We start from the raw sequence: 16,936 nt of genomic DNA on the forward strand, positions 1-16,936 counted from the left end.
TAAGTTTTTGCGGCCAGGGGACCCGCGCCCCTCCCTGCCAGGCTCAGTCCCGGGGGAGGAGGGGCTGTCAGCTCCAGGAAGGAGAAGGGAGAATTGCAGTGGCTGCTCTTACCGGAAACTCATTCTACTGATTCAAACTCCAACCATAGATAGACTGAGGCCAGACACCAGAGACTCTGAGAGCAGCCAGCCCAGCAGAGAGGAGACAGACATAGAAAAAAAACAACACGAAAAACTCCAAAATAAAAGCAGAGGATTTTTGGAGTTCTGGTGAACACAGAAAGGGGAAGGGCGGAGATCAGGCCTTGAGGCGCATATGCAAATCCCGAAGCAAGGCTGATCTCTCTGCCCTGGGCACTTTTCCTTAATGGCCCTGGTTGCTTTGTCTATTAGCATTTCAATAACCCATTAGATCTCTGAGGAGGGCCGTTTTTTTTTTTTTTTTTTTTTTTTTTTTTTTTTTTTTTTTTTTAAATCCTTTTTGCTTTTTCTAAAACAATTACTCTAAGAAGCTCAATACAGAAAGCTTCAAAGAATTGAAATTTGGGCACGTCAAGTCAAGAGCAGAACTAAGAGAGCTCTGAGACAAAAGGCAATAATCCAGTGGCTGAGAAAATTCACTAAACAACACAACTTCCCAAGAAAAGGGGGGTGTCCGCTCACAGCCACCATCCTGGTGGACAGGAAACACTCCTGCCCATCGCCAGCCCCATAGCCCAGAGCTGCACCAGACAACCCAGTGTGACGGAAGTGCTTCAAATAACAGGCACACACCACAAAACTGGGCGTGGACATTAGCCTTCCCTGCAACCTCAGCTGAATGTCCCAGAGCTGGGAAGGGGGAGCAGTGTGAATTAACAGAGCCCCATTCAGCCATCATTTGAGCAGACTGGGAGCCTCCCAACACAGCCCAGCAGCCCAGAACTGCCCTGGGGGGACGGCACTCACCTGCGACATAGCACAGTCATCCCTCAACAGAGGACCCGGGGTGCACAGCCTGGAAGAGGGGCCCACTTGCAAGTCTCAGGAGCCATACGCCAATACCAAAGACTTGTGGGTCAGTGGCAGAGACAAACTGTGGCAGGACTGAACTGAAGGATTAGACTATTGCAGTAGCTTTAAAACTCTAGGATCATCAGGGAGATTTGATTGTTAGGGCCACCCCCCCTCCCCGACTGCCCAGAAACACGCCCCACATACAGGGCAGGCAACACCAACTACACACGCAAGCTTGGTACACCAATTGGGCCCCACAAGACTCACTCCCCCACTCACCAAAAAGGCTAAGCAGGGGAGATCTGGCTTGTGGAGAACAGGTGTCTCGTGGACGCCACCTGCTGGTTAGTTAGAGAAAGTGTACTCCACGAAGCTGTAGATCTGATAAATTAGAGATAAGGACTTCAACTGGTCTACAAACCCTAAAAGAACCCTATCAAGTTCACCAAATGCCACGAGGCCAAAAACAACAGAAAATTATAAAGCATATGAAAAAACCAGACGATATGGATAACCCAAGCCCAAGCACCCAAATCAAAAGACCAGAAGAGACACACCTAGAGCAGCTACTCAAAGAACTAAAGATGAACAATGAGACCCTAGTACGGGATATGAAGGAAATCAAGAAGACCCTAGAAGAGCATAAAGAAGACATTGCAAGACTAAATAAAAAAATGGATGATCTTATGGAAATTAAAGAAACTGTTGACCAAATTAAAAAGATTCTGGACACTCATAGTACAAGACTAGAGGAAGTTGAACAACGAATCAGTGACCTGGAAGATGACAGAATGGAAAATGAAAACATAAAAGAAAGAATGGGGAAAAAAATTGAAAAACTCGAAATGGACCTCAGGGATATGATAGATAATATGAAACGTCCGAATATAAGACTCATTGGTGTCCCAGAAGGGGAAGAAAAGGGTAAAGGTCTAGGAAGAGTATTCAAAGAAATTGTTGGGGAAAACTTCCCAAATCTTCTAAACAACATAAATACACAAATCATAAATGCTCAGCGAACTCCAAATAGAATAAATCCAAAAAAACCCACTCCGAGACATATACTGATCACACTGTCAAACATAGAAGAGAAGGAGCAAGTTCTGAAAGCAGCAAGAGAAAAGCAATTCACCACATACAAAGGAAACAGCATAAGACTAAGTAGTGACTACTCAGCAGCCACCATGGAGGCAAGAAGGCAGTGGCACGATATATTTAAAATTCTGAGTGAGAGGAATTTCCAGCCAAGAATACTTTATCCAGCAAAGCTCTCCTTCAAATTTGAGGGAGAGCTTAAATTTTTCACAGACAAAGAAATGCTGAGAGAATTTGCTAACAAGAGACCTGCCCTACTGGAGATACTAAAGGGAGCCCTACAGACAGAGAAACAAAGACAGGACAGAGAGACTTGGAGAAAGGTTCAGTACTAAAGAGATTCGGTATGGGTACAATAAAGGATATTAATAGAGAGAGGGAAAAATATGGCAAACATAATCCAAAGGATAAGATGGCCGATTCAAGAAATGCCTTCACGGTTTTAACGTTGAATGTAAATGGATTAAACTCCCCAATTAAAAGATATAGATTCGCAGAATGGATCAAAAAAAATGAACCATCAATATGTTGCATACAAGAGACTCATCTTAGACACAGGGACACAAAGAAACTGAAAGTGAAAGGATGGAAAAAAATATTTCATGCAAGCTACAGCCAAAAGAAAGCAGGTGTAGCAATATTAATCTCAGATAAAATAGACTTCAAATGCAGGGATGTTTTGAGAGACAAAGAAGGCCACTACATACTAATAAAAGGGGCAATTCAGCAAGAAGAAATAACAATCGTAAATGTCTATGCACCCAATCAAGGTGCCACAAAATACATGAGAGAAACATTGGCAAAACTAAAGGAAGCAATTGATGTTTCCACAATAATTGTGGGAGACTTCAACACATCACTCTCTCCTATAGATAGATCAACCAGACAGAAGACCAATAAGGAAACTGAAAACCTAAACAATCTGATAAATGAATTAGATTTAACAGACATCTACAGGACATTACATCCCAAATCAACAGGATACACATACTTTTCTAGTGCTCACGGAACTTTCTCCAGAATAGATCATATGCTGGGACATAAAACAAGCCTCAATAAATTTAAAAAGATTGAAATTATTCAAAGCACATTCTCTGACCACAATGGAATACAATTAGAAGTCAATAACCATCAGAGACTTAGAAAATTCACAAATACCTGGAGGTTAAACAACACACTCCTAAACAATCAGTGGGTTAAAGAAGAAATAGCAAGAGAAATTGCTAAATATATAGAGACGAATGAAAATGAGAACACAACATACCAAAACCTATGGGATGCAGCAAAAGCAGTGCTAAGGGGGAAATTTATAGCACTAAACGCATATATTAAAAAGGAAGAAAGAGCCAAAATCAAAGAACTAATGGAACAACTGAAGAAGCTAGAAAATGAACAGCAAACCAATCCTAAACCAAGTACAAGAAAAGAAATAACAAGGATTAAAGCAGAAATAAATGACATAGAGAACAAAAAAACAATAGAAAGGATAAATATCACCAAAAGTTGGTTCTTTGAGAAGATCAACAAGATTGACAAGCCCCTAGCTAGACTGACAAAATCAAAAAGAGAGAAGACCCATATAAACAAAATAATGAATGAAAAAGGTGACATAACTGCAGATCCTGAAGAAATTAAAAAAATTATAAGAGGATATTATGAACAACTGTATGGCAACAAACTGGATAATGTAGAAGAAATGGACAATTTCCTGGAAACATATGAACAACCTAGACTGACCAGAGAAGAAATAGAAGACCTCAACCAACCCATCACAAGCAAAGAGATCCAATCAGTCATCAAAAATCTTCCCACAAATAAATGCCCAGGGCCAGATGGCTTCACAGGGGAATTCTACCAAACTTTCCAGAAAGAACTGACACCAATCTTACTCAAACTCTTTCAAAACATTGAAAAAAATGGAACACTACCTAATTCATTTTATGAAGCTAACATCAATCTAATACCAAAACCAGGCAAAGATGCTACAAAAAAGGAAAACTACCGGCCAATCTCCCTAATGAATATAGATGCAAAAATCCTCAACAAAATACTTGCAAATCGAATCCAAAGACACATTAAAAAAATCATACACCATGACCAAGTGGGGTTCATTCCAGGCATGCAAGGATGGTTCAACATAAGAAAAACAATCAATGTATTACAACACATTAAAAACTCGAAAGGGAAAAATCAATTGATCATCTCAATAGATGCTGAAAAAGCATTTGACAAAATCCAACATCCGTTTTTGATAAAAACACTTCAAAAGGTAGGAATTGAAGGAAACTTCCTTAACATGATAAAGAGCATATATGAAAAACCCACAGCCAGCATAGTACTCAATGGTGAGAGACTGAAAGCCTTCCCTCTAAGATCAGGAACAAGACAAGGATGCCCGCTGTCACCACTGTTATTCAACATTGTGCTGGAAGTGCTAGCCAGGGCAATCCGGCAAGACAAAGAAATAAAAGGCATCCAAATTGGAAAAGAAGAAGTAAAACTGTCATTGTTTGCAGATGATATGATCTTATATCTAGAAAACCCTGAGAAATCAACGATACACCTACTAGAGCTAATAAACAAATTTAGCAAAGTAGCGGGATACAAGATTAATGCACATAAGTCAGTAATGTTTCTATATGCTAGAAATGAACAAACTGAAGAGACACTCAAGAAAAAGATACCATTTTCAATAGCAACTAAAAAAATCAAGTACCTAGGAATAAACTTAACCAAAGATGTAAAAGACCTATACAAAGAAAACTACATAACTCTACTAAAAGAAATAGAAGGGGACCTTAAAAGATGGAAAAATATTCCATGTTCATGGATAGGAAGGCTAAATGTCATTAAGATGTCAATTCTACCCAAACTCATCTACAGATTCAATGCAATCCCAATCAAAATTCCAACAACCTACTTTGCAGACTTGGAAAAGCTAGTTATCAAATTTATTTGGAAAGGGAAGATGCCTCGAATTGCTAAAGACACTTTAAAAAAGAAAAACGAAGTGGGAGGACTTACACTCCCTGACTTTGAAGCTTATTATAAAGCCACAGTTGCCAAAACAGCATGGTACTGGCACAAAGATAGACATATAGATCAATGGAATCGAATTGAGAATTCAGAGATAGACCCTCAGATCTATGGCCGACTGATCTTTGATAAGGCCCCCAAAGTCACCCAACTGAGCCATAATGGTCTTTTCAACAAATGGGGCTGGGAGAGTTGGATATCCATATCCAAAAGAATGAAAGAGGACCCCTACCTCACCCCCTACACAAAAATTAACTCAAAATGGACCAAAGATCTCAATATAAAAGAAAGTACCATTAAACTCCTAGAAGATAATGTAGGAAAACATCTTCAAGACCTTGTATTAGGAGGCCACTTCCTAGACTTTACACCCAAAGCACAAGCAACAAAAGAGAAAATAGATAAATGGGAACTCCTCAAGCTTAGAAGTTTCTGCACCTCAAAGGAATTTCTCAAAAAGGTAAAGAGGCAGCCAACTCAATGGGAAAAAATTTTTGGAAACCATGTATCTGACAAAAGACTGATATCTTGCATATACAAAGAAATCCTACAACTCAATGACAATAGTACAGACAGCCCAATTATAAAATGGGCAAAAGATATGAAAAGACAGTTCTCTGAAGAGGAAATACAAATGGCCAAGAAACACATGAAAAAATGTTCAGCTTCACTAGCTATTAGAGAGATGCAAATTAAGACCACAATGAGATACCATCTAACACCGGTTAGAATGGCTGCCATTAAACAAACAGGAAACTACAAATGCTGGAGGGGATGTGGAGAAATTGGAACTCTTATTCATTGTTGGTGGGACTGTATAATGGTTCAGCCACTCTGGAAGTCAGTCTGGCAGTTCCTTAGAAAACTAGAGATAGAGCTACCATTCGATCCAGCGATTGCACTTCTCGGGATATACCCGGAAGATCGGAAAGCAGTGACACGAACAGATATCTGCACGCCAATGTTCATAGCAGCATTATTCACAATTGCCAAGAGATGGAAACAACCCAAATGTCCATCAACAGATGAGTGGATAAATAAAATGTGGTATATACACACGATGGAATACTACGCGGCAGTAAGAAGGAACGATCTGGTGAAACATATGACAACATGGATGAACCTTGAAGACATAATGCTGAGCGAAATAAGCCAGGCACAAAAAGAGAAATATTATATGCTACCACTAATGTGAACTTTGAAAAATGTAAAACAAATGGTTTATAATGTAGAATGTAGGGGAACTAGCAGTAGAGAGCAATTAAGGAAGGGGGAACAATAATCCAAGAAGAACAGATAAGCTATTTAACGTTCTGGGGATGCCCAGAAATAACTATGGTCTGTTAATTTCTGATGGATGTAGTAGGAACAAGTTCACTGAAATGTTGCTATAGTATGTAACTTTCTTGGGGTAAAGTAGGAACATGTTGGAAGTTAAGCAGTTATCTTAGGTTAGTTGTCTTTTTCTTACTCCCTTGCTATGGTCTCTTTGAAATGTTCTTTTATTGTATGTTTGTTTTCTTTTTAACTTTTTTTTTCATACAGTTGATTTGAAAAAAGAAGGGAAAGTTAAAAAAAAAAAAAAAAAAAGAAAAAAGACAAACAAGGAAAAAAAAAAAAAAAAAAAAACGATGTAGTGCCCCCTTGAGGAGCCTGTGGAGAATGCAGGGGTATTTGCCTACCCCACCTCCATGGTTGCTAACATGACCACAGACATAGGGGACTGGTGGTTTGATGGGTTGAGCCCTCTACCATAAGTTTTACCCTTGGGAAGACGGTTGCTGCAAAGGAGAGGCTAGGCCTCCCTGTATTTGTGCCTAAGAGTCTCCTCCTGAATGCCTCTTTGTTGCTCAGATGTGGCCCTCTCTCTCTGGCTAAGCCAACTTGAAAGGTGAAATCACTGCCCTCCCCCCTACGTGGGATCAGACACCCAGGGAAGTGAATCTCCCTGGCAACGTGGAATATGACTCCCGGGGAGGAATGTAGACCCGGCATCGTGGGATGGAGAACATCTTCTTGACCAAAAGGGGGATGTGAAAGGAAATGAAATAAGCTTCAGTGGCAGAGAGATTCCAAAACGAGCCGAGAGATCACTCTGGTGGGCACTCTTACGCACACTTTAGACAACCTTTTTTAGGTTCTAAAGAATTGGGGTAGCTGGTGGTGGATACCTGAAACTATTAAACTACAACCCAGAACCCATGAATCTCGAAGACAGTTGTATAAAAATGTAGCTTATGAGGGGTGACAGTGGGATTGGGAATGCCATAAGGACCAAACTCCACTTTGTCTAGTTTATGGATCGATGTGTAGAAAAGTAGGGGAAGCAAACAAACAGACAAAGGTACCTAGTGTTCTTTTTTACTTCAATTGCTCGTTTTCACTCTAATTATTATTCTTGTTATTTTTGTGTGTGTGCTAATGAAGGTGTCAGGGATTGATTTAGGTGATGAATGTACAACTATGTAATGGTACTGTAAACAATCGAAAGTACAATTTGTTTTGTATGACTGCGTGGTATGTGAATGTATCTCAATAAAATGATGATTAAAAAAAAAAAAAAAAAAATCAACTCACCATTCCCCAGCTCTTCCAGTGTGTCATTAGGCATTTGGCCCACTCCACTCCTCACCCAGGCTTCCATTCTCTCCCACACCCTGACTCCTGCAGGCTTCAAAGATGCTCAGTGACAAAAGAAACACCCTAGATTAAAAAACTAAAACCCTGCTGATAATGGGTTCCTCAGCTCTAGGATGGGTACCAGGTGCAACTCATTATTAAACTTGCTGCCAACAGAGAACATCCAAACCCACCTCCCTAACTCTGGTTATTTCCAGAAGTTTTAAAATCATGATATGTCACCACTACTCAGCACTCAGTAAGTACTGAATGAATGAATGAATGAATACTATTATCTTACAATATAAACTTGAGAGGTACTTTATCAAAGTTATACCAAAAATTTAAATTACTGGCCAAGCAAAGTGGCATATACAACAAATTAAAGTCATGCTTATTTGTCTTGTTACAATCATTTACACGTTATATTTGTTTACAAAATTTTTCTCAACTATTTTTATGGTTTTGTGCCACATGAGTAATATAATATGCAAGTACCTACAGTGCATAATGCTAGCACTCCATCATTCTGAAGATCAGACTCCTCAAAGTTGATTATTTCATTACACATTTTTGCTAGCAGATCAGCAATTTTTAAGTTTATTTTTTCCTAAATTCCTAAACTTCCTACATCTGAGTATTGATGAACTAAGTATTTTTGTCTCAGACTCCCTCATTCACCTCCTTTCCCACCGCTTTATTCCTAATATTTCAGTTTATAGTTCAGGTTACTGTGAAGCATGACTTAAAGCCAGCATTTATTTCCTGACTTCCAAAATGAAAAAGACTCATCAAAAAAAGAAAGAAAGAAAAAAAGAAAAAAGAAACGAAAAAGGAAGAAGTTTTAGTAACTATTTTTGGACCCCCTAAACAGTACTTATTTTTTCCATAGAAAGAGTTCCTCAACCTACTTTGAGGGAAAAGAAAAATGGCTTGAAAACATTGTATTCAAGGGTCTACCATAAGATGAGAAAAAATACAAAGGGCTAATAGTAAAAATGCTACAGTTGGGGTTTTTTTCCCCTACAATTAACCACCCTAGTTTTTAGAAAACAAGAAAAAACAAAAAAGACAGTTACATGTTTTGATGTTGGGTTATTGTTTTCACTGCTGTTGTCACTGCTGCTGCTGTTTGGTGATAACTTGGAAATGCTCCCCTTTAATGATTCCTCTACTGCTTTTTGCATCTCAGTTCTGCCCCCAGACCACAATGAAGCTGTTAGTCTGCGAACAGAGTTGCCACGGCTGGCAAAATCAAGGGTTTGTTTATACACCAGCCACAGCGCGGAGAAAACAAAGAGGACTAAATAACTGTTGTCTAACCTGTTTTTGTGTTTTCTCTGCTTATTCCTTCCCAAGCTCTTAACAAACAGGTAATGAGTGGTTAAACATTTGGGGCCACTTACTCATCTTGCCTTGCAGTCACAGGGCTGGTCCAAGCGGAGCAGTCAGTAACTTCAAAGGACAGCCCAAGTTTGGGTCAGCCTCACAGAGGACAGAGCCCAGGCTAAAGGGCTCCCTTATAAAACTCGAGGAGACAATTACATCATGCCCTGTCCCTGGTTACCTGAGCCACACTTTGCACATACACTAACTATTATTCCTAAGTCACAAGCTAAAAGGGTCCTTTACTTTGCCACCATTTGTCTCCCTTGGGGAAAAGAAACAGAAGACAGATCTGAGTGCTGGCCCTCCCACTTACCAACTGTCTGTCTCTCTCTCTCTCTCTCTCTTTCTCTCTCTCTCTCTCTTTCCCCTTACAAAAGCTACTTAGAAAAGTCATGTTTCTAGAGCTGCTTGGCCAAAGGTGAACACATGGAATGAAACCGAGAATTCCAAAAAATATTTCCAGTTTCTTTTCTTCACTTTCATACGACAGCAAGCTTAGCCCACAGATACCTTGCAAATTTTAACGTCAAATACATTTCAAAATATGAAATAAGCCATCTATGTCGTTTACAAACATCTGAAATCCTATTTATTAGGTAGAGCTGCTGCCTTCACTATAGTCACATTTTCCCAGGGACTGTAGCTTCCGGTGTACTGAAAACCATAATTTTTAAATTATTTTATATCTTTGGCCATTTCTCCTTCAGATTGCTTCTTAAGCCTCTTATCATTTTTGCCAGTCAAAATTTATGCTTTCTTCTTTAACTATCACTGTTTTAAATGTTCTTTACTACAGGAAATTCTGAGCCTAACTTTAGTTAGAAAGTTTAGTTTAGTTAGAATGTTTACGCATGTAAACTTTCCATCTCATCATGATGTGTTCTTTTGGTTTCATTCAGCACAAGTCTTTTCTAAGAGACCACTTTCAAAGGCCCTCATGCACATCTGTTTCCAATTTAAGAGCATCTCTTCACACATACGTAAAACATGACAAGTTTCAGTAATGTGTCCAAAGTCTCTCTAAGCTGGAAAGAGCTGATCTACCAGCGAGTCCAGACCTTGTACCAACAAAACCATCTCCTCATAGGCTCTGCCTCACCAGTGCAGCAACTGGAGATCCTTCTTGCTCAGTGTCCAACACCACTTTTCTTCCTTTAAGTCTACTTTGATAAGCATGCAGTTTTACACTCAAATTCTCACCTGTTCATTCTGTTATTCATATCTTTTATTTTCTTTTATCTCAAGATAGAATTAGACAATACACTGTCTAGTTGTCAAAATGCTCAAAGCGCTTTGCCATGTTTTATTTCAGTGATTTTCTCAGAATCAACGTAAGAACAATGGGGGCCTGGAATTTCAACCATTCTTTATGAAAGAAGATGTTTAATATTTAAAATATCAAAAAGTATGCAATTGGCTCAAGATCTTACAGGTATGGTAGTATCAGAAAATAAGTACCAGCTTTCAGACTCTAGTAGATACGGTTAATTCTTCATACTGCTCTGTCTCATAAATGTATGGTAAACATATATGGAACTTGAACCACTTAAAGATGGGGGAGGGTGAGAGAAAGTAGAGAAAGAGAAAAAAAGTAATGAACAGTAAGCTATTTCACTAGAAAATTTCTTCTATGCTTGACTAGACCCCCCATTTAACTCACTTAGGAAGAAGAATGAAAATGTAAGATAGACCCTTCTAACAACCCCTGCCCCATATTACTGACTAACACTTTTGTGTGACCCTAATCTGTTTTAGTATAGTCATGTTCTCTAATTGTAAACAGAGTGCCCATGCTATCTTAAACATCCTGACACTAAATATTACTTTATGCATACTCACTCATCTGTCATGGGGTCCCATTCTAAGCCAAATAAAATATCCTATTAAGCAATGTTTGCTCTGCCATTCTGTTATTTGGAAATTTTTACTGTTTTTAGTTTTTCACTGTTGTAGATAATGCTGCTATGGAAAACTTCATTCTTTACATTTATCGGAGTTTTTTTTTTTTTTAATGGTTTTCAGGTTATGAAGAGGATTTAGCTCTTTTCAATTATTGCAAGATTGTTCTCTTGATATACAGCATCCATTTACAGAAACATCAGTCAAGTGTAAGTGAAGATGTTTTCCCACATTTTGATCAATACTGGGCTTAAAACTTTTATTTACTTTTTCAATCCTAGTCTTTTAGGCACACAACGTCACCTTAAGGTTGACTTAGTGTATGTTCCTTTAACTTCTAACTAGGGTACCATACTTTTCAGAGTGATAATTTATGATCTGTGTCTCATTCTGTATAAACTTTCTTCTTCACTACTTACACTGCCTCTTTTAAGCACTGAATCATGTCATAGGTAGGCGAAGGGGTCAAAAATAGCTGCTTAACCATAACTAACAATACAACTAACTGTTGAGTACAAAAAAACAGAATTCTCTACTCAAAGAGAATGGGGGACTAGTGGGATATAGTTAGCCTTCTGGAAATGAGTAACAATCAATCATAAATACTTGTTAAACACACACACACACACACACACACATATGCACATGAAAACAAAACTGACCTGCTCAAAGAGAAAAAGCCCTTTCCCTCCTTCCTTCCCACATGTTCCACCATTCCCCTCTTTACCTCACTCCTTCCAGACAAACACCAATTTCTCCATTTTTGTCAATGGCAGGACTGTTCACCCAGTCATCCAAGGTCACAATCTCAAGTCTTCTTTGAATGCTCCCTCTTTCATCCAAATGGTTATTTCTCCCTTCCAAAACACCTCTTCCTTTCCACCACCACTGTCCATCATTGGACCTTCCTCATTTACGCCCAAGACTAATGCATTTCCCAACAAACTCATTGTCTTGCTTCCAGTGTTTGCCCCTCTAGTCTATCCAGATAAACTTTCCATAGCATAGCTCTGACCCTGTCTCTCCCATGCACAGAATTCTGAGGTTTTATGTGCTGCCAAACTATATCCAAATTGGTTCCAACCAAGAAACCACATTTCCAAGAGCACTTTATCTGTACCTCTCTTAGGTATTTATAAGTTTCTAGAGTAAGGGAGTTTGCCTTATCATCTTTATATCATCAGAGTGCTTAGCAAGATTCTAAGTGTACTCAAAAAACTAATTTTAATTAGAGTTATTTGTGAACTCATTTCATAGTATGGATTCAAAGTTAAAGTTCTTAAAAATAGTGTCTTAATTACATCTCCCAGGGCTTAGTGTCTTCTACATGGTAGATTTTCTGCAAATAATTATTTAATAAATGAGCTAAGGAACTGATAGCTCTTAATTCCAACCTGGATCTACTGTGCTCTGGAATAAGTCACCTAGAAATCTACTAGAATTTAAAATATTAACTAAAAGGGGATAATAATATTCAGACTATTCCTATAAATTAGTCATCAAAAATAAATTACTGTAAATAAAAAATGAATAATAGACCTCTAGGTTAAGTTCTACTATCAAATCATACCTGAGATCGACAGCACCAAAGATACAGACGTGCCTCAGGAAGAAATTTGACCAAGAGACTAATCCATATACTTCCTAAAGAAACTGTACCTCTTAGAAATCTGTTCCTTCCAAGATTTTTACCGTAAGTAAGGCTCAGTTTACTTGACCAGATTGTGACCAAAAATAATAAGAAACGGAACTTCCCTTTGAAAATCAGCTACACATTCTTTTAATCGCAGCATGATTTAACAGATGCTGCCTAGACTAACAGAGAATTAATTCCAAGTTCATGTGCTCTCTTTCTTTAATTAGCTTCATGACCTTCAGCAAGTCACTTCACCCTCAGGGTCTCTGTTTCTTCACCTGGGAAAGACAGTGTTTGGCTCTGATCTTTAAGATTCCATCCAGCTCTAGAATTCAATGATTTATGAGTATTAAAAATGAGCTTTTTATTGATACTCACAACAACAGGAATGAATTTCAAATGCATTATGGTAAGTGAAAGAAGCCAGACTCAGAAGGCTACATCCTCTATGATTTCCTTCACATGACATTCTGGAAAAGGCAAATCTATAAGAGTGGAGAGAAGATCAGGGTTGCCAGAGATTAAAGGTGGGGGGGTGAGGAGGAGTGTGAACTGCAGTGACACAACTATTTCGCATCTTGATTGTGATGATAGTTACACAACTCTGCATTTGCCAAAATTCACAGAACTGTACACCAAAAAGTGAATTTTACTGTATGTGAAAAAATAAGTTATTTTCTCTTGTATGTGCTTCTTTCAAAGAAAATTATTTAACGCATTATTTCTTCAAATCCATTGCAATTTCTAACCACACAAATGCTGGACAGTTCCCCCACCCCAACCCAGCCCCCAAAAAGTCAACATTGACTTTCTGTATTTGCTATCGCTTTGTTCTAAGATTAATGAACTGTTTGTATCCAAATAATGTGCTGCCTGTTTTTGTGGTGTTGCTGTTGTTTTTAATCTTTAGTCAGACATTGTACAGAATCCTATCTGGGTAGCTTTATTTTCCAGTATGGTACATCTAACAATGGAAAAGTGAAATGAACCCAAAAAGAACATGATTCAAGGGCCCTGCAATGGCCTTCATGGAATGTTAAAATATTGTTATTACTTTTGTGATTCATACTAAAGATATGAGATACAGAACACGAATAATAACAACACTGCAGTAACAACAGCTATTATTTATTTAATGGATCCTGCTCATAACAATCTTGAAATGGGTTCTGCTGTTATCACCATGTGACAGTTTAGAAACTAAGAGATCAAACAATTTTCTCAAGGCCACACAGCTAGTAGGTGGTCGAGTCAGAACTGAAACCCAGATAGTCTGACTCTTTACCACAGAGCTAAGATCCTATGTAGAAAAGCTTTATTTAAAGGAAGAATGTATTTATCTTCCTGAAAAGTCTGTAGCTACCACTATGTGTTTCTGCAAACTCTTACCTAGGCTTTCTTCAGAAACTGGACAGAAGGCCTTTGCTAATTTGGACAAGCCAGCATCTCCATCTCTGCCTGGTGATTCCATGAAGAAGTCTGCATAGTCAAAAGCCTTACATACTACTTTTCACAGCGCGGCACAGCTGTATTTTCTATTACACCCTCATCATTGACAGCAAAGCTGGCTTCTGCACAAGCAGTTCCTAAGGCCTTCCAAGACTTGCTAAGAGGAAAGCTGAGCTCTTACTAGCCACAAGTAAGAATCTACCTTTTCCTTTAATCATTTGTGCTGTTTATATTTATGTTTTGGGTATCTGGGTGGAAATAGGTCCTAAAGCAGACAAATGCCTGCTCCTGAAGTGACCAGTTCCCTGTACAAGGCAAAGGAAACTGGTCAGAACCATCTAAACCAGAGGGGGTGGTTAATAAAAAATGATTGTGCTGCCTAGACTGCTGGAAACCAAACAAAAACTACTTGGAAGGTAGTTAGATACTGAGAAATTTGAATGTAGTAGAAAGGCAGATTACATTAGAGAAAGGGCTCTCAACTAGTTCATGGGTTTGTTTAGTCTGCTTATCTCCATTCCAAGCTAAGCATCTTAATGGTTGTTTATGACCAAACAGGGTTCAATGGCCTTTCAAAAAAGAGTAGTGCAAGCCTAGCTCAGCCTACACCTCCCCCCAGTTGGGACACTTCCCCCCCACACACACACTCCCCCTTGAGAGAGTAAAACAGAACATAGTTTTACTTATATCTCCTATCTGTCTTTTAAAGCCAGACTGTAATGTCCAAAAAAGCCAGGTAAGGCACCACCTCTCTTTGTTCGTCGCTATATCCTGACCACCTGGCTAAACAGAAAATTTTTAAAATAAAAACTTAAAAACAAAAAAAGTCAGAAGGTTAATGTATTGCCTGGAGAAAAGATGGCAACTTAGCTGAGTTTAGGTCCCAGGTATTCCTGCTGTAGACACCAGAACTTTCTCACTGAGAGTCAGTAAAACAGCCCCCCACCCCCACCCCCGCAGGTGAGCTTTTACAAAATCTTCAAACCAAATACCAGTCTATCAGAACCAAGGATACAAAAACCCAAATTTTGAATCCAATCGGGGGCTGTGGGAGGAGGCAGTCAACAAAGCAATCCTCCAGGCCACCTACTCCCACTCCTCAAAGCAGAATCAGATGAGAAACCGAGTGAGCATGTTAACCGAGAAGCCCTCTTCCAATTAATGTGTTATTGCTCCTTTAAAACCGAGAACAAACGGCCCGCTGCTCGAGCTCCCGGAGGCTGCAGAGCAGTAATTGTCACTTAGGCACTTAACTCCCCGCCGCACTGCTCACTCACTCGTCGTGGTGTAGCTCTCAGCCAATTACTGCTGTCATTTGCGTTTCAATGTGTGCCGTCAGGGGCCCGGCCCAGTCGGCAGCGGAACAGGAAACACCAGGATGGGAGACAACCGGCTTCCAGGGGCTGGCGGAGCCCCACTCCTCGCCGGAGCTCGGTGGGAGCGGAGGAGGCCCTTAACCCAGTTGTAAAAGGATCTTGACTACTCTCCGTTTTTGTTCTGTGCCTGGGTCGACACTGAGACAACCGAAAAGACGAAACTCTGACCACTAAGCCCCAAGTCGATAATAATGGTGGTGATATTAAAGCAATAGAAAAGATGCTTAGTGTGACAGCAGAAAAGAGAAGAAGGGGATGTAGCAGGATAATTGCAATATATTAGTGTGATATCAAGGCAGACACTGTCTCCAAATGTGATGACAGGAAAACCAGAATTCAGATCTCACTGCTCTTTTGTGCACTTAGATTTCCATGCAGGGCGTTTATTCATCTATAACTTGGCCCTAAAGTTGAATGTGAATTTTCTGAGTTGAAGTCCTGTGTTGAAATACCTAAAAATTACATTTGCATTATATTGTCATCACTATAGGTTTGTGGTAAACTTTGCACTTATTCAGAAAATTTTATTTTAAAAGATTGATACTTTAAAAGCATAACCAGATGTGAATTTAATAATTAAATCAGGAAAAAAAAAAGCTTTGCCAGAGTGTGTGTCTTGAATTTTAAGTTCTGAAATGATGTCCTTTCTGGCTGCTAGGTAGATCCTAACCACAAAAGTAGCCTTGCTTTTTTCAACTATTTCCTGGATCAAATCTATACCACCATGCACTTCATTAGGAGTTTTATCCCAGAAGGTTTAAACTGCCTTTGTTTGTAGAGGGAGTATCTTAGTTGAAATGTATTAATCTAGTCTGAGACATCCTTTCAATTGCACTTGGTCTATTTTAAAGGGGATATAAAAACACATGTTTTAAACCCGGAACATGAGAGGAAACGGGGAAAGCAAAAGGGGAGACGAACAGACTGGGTCTCTTACGACTGCAGTCCTGCCTGGTGCACGACAGTTGAGAGCAACCGGGAAAGCAGAGTGTGCCAAGGTAGGGGCAGAATACCAGCTAGCTGGGTGGTAAGCAATCTCTGGGTTGTCAGTCTCTTAGTTTTTCCAGCTGAACAGCAGTGAGGTTGTCCTGCTCAGCCTGCAATAAGCATCAAGCGCCTGTGGCATTCCATCCTCTGAAGCCCCAGCAACCGCAGGAGGAGGACAGACAACTGAGGTCAAGCCGAAAGAGACCTCATCTAGCTGGATCTCCGTAGCCTGGTCTCTGGGTTTAAAATAAGAGTCTTTAACTTCTCTACCAATAAGTATAGCTGAGTCAGATGACGTGACGGAGGCCATCAGTTCTATTTGCTGGAAAGGTCCATTTACACCAGGAATTGATGGAGGTAAGAAGGAATTTGGGAGGGGGAAATGGGGAGGGGCTCTCAGAGATGAACCTGTCTTCCCACTGTGTGCACAGAGGTCTGAAATAGCTGTGAGGTG

At 39.5% G+C, this 16,936-nt stretch overlaps 1 protein-coding gene and 1 long non-coding RNA gene across 3 annotated transcripts in view; one reads left to right on the forward strand and one right to left on the reverse strand.

Moving 5' to 3' along the window:
• Positions 1 to 16,936, reverse strand: part of MAML3 (mastermind like transcriptional coactivator 3) — a 440,660-nt gene that overhangs the window by 354,867 nt on the left and 68,857 nt on the right.
• On the forward strand, positions 10,448 to 16,817 carry LOC119529869. 2 transcript variants are annotated; one of them, XR_005215964.1, is made up of 4 exons: positions 10,448 to 10,567; positions 11,158 to 11,243; positions 14,064 to 14,309; positions 16,546 to 16,817. It is a non-coding gene; the product is annotated as an uncharacterized LOC119529869 (long non-coding RNA). The 2 variants fall into 2 exon arrangements; XR_005215963.1 differs by lacking the exon at positions 16,546 to 16,817 and adding an exon at positions 15,459 to 16,484.

This window comes from Choloepus didactylus, chromosome 3, assembly GCF_015220235.1.
Source record: "Choloepus didactylus isolate mChoDid1 chromosome 3, mChoDid1.pri, whole genome shotgun sequence".
NCBI classification, from domain to species: Eukaryota; Metazoa; Chordata; class Mammalia; order Pilosa; family Megalonychidae; genus Choloepus; species Choloepus didactylus.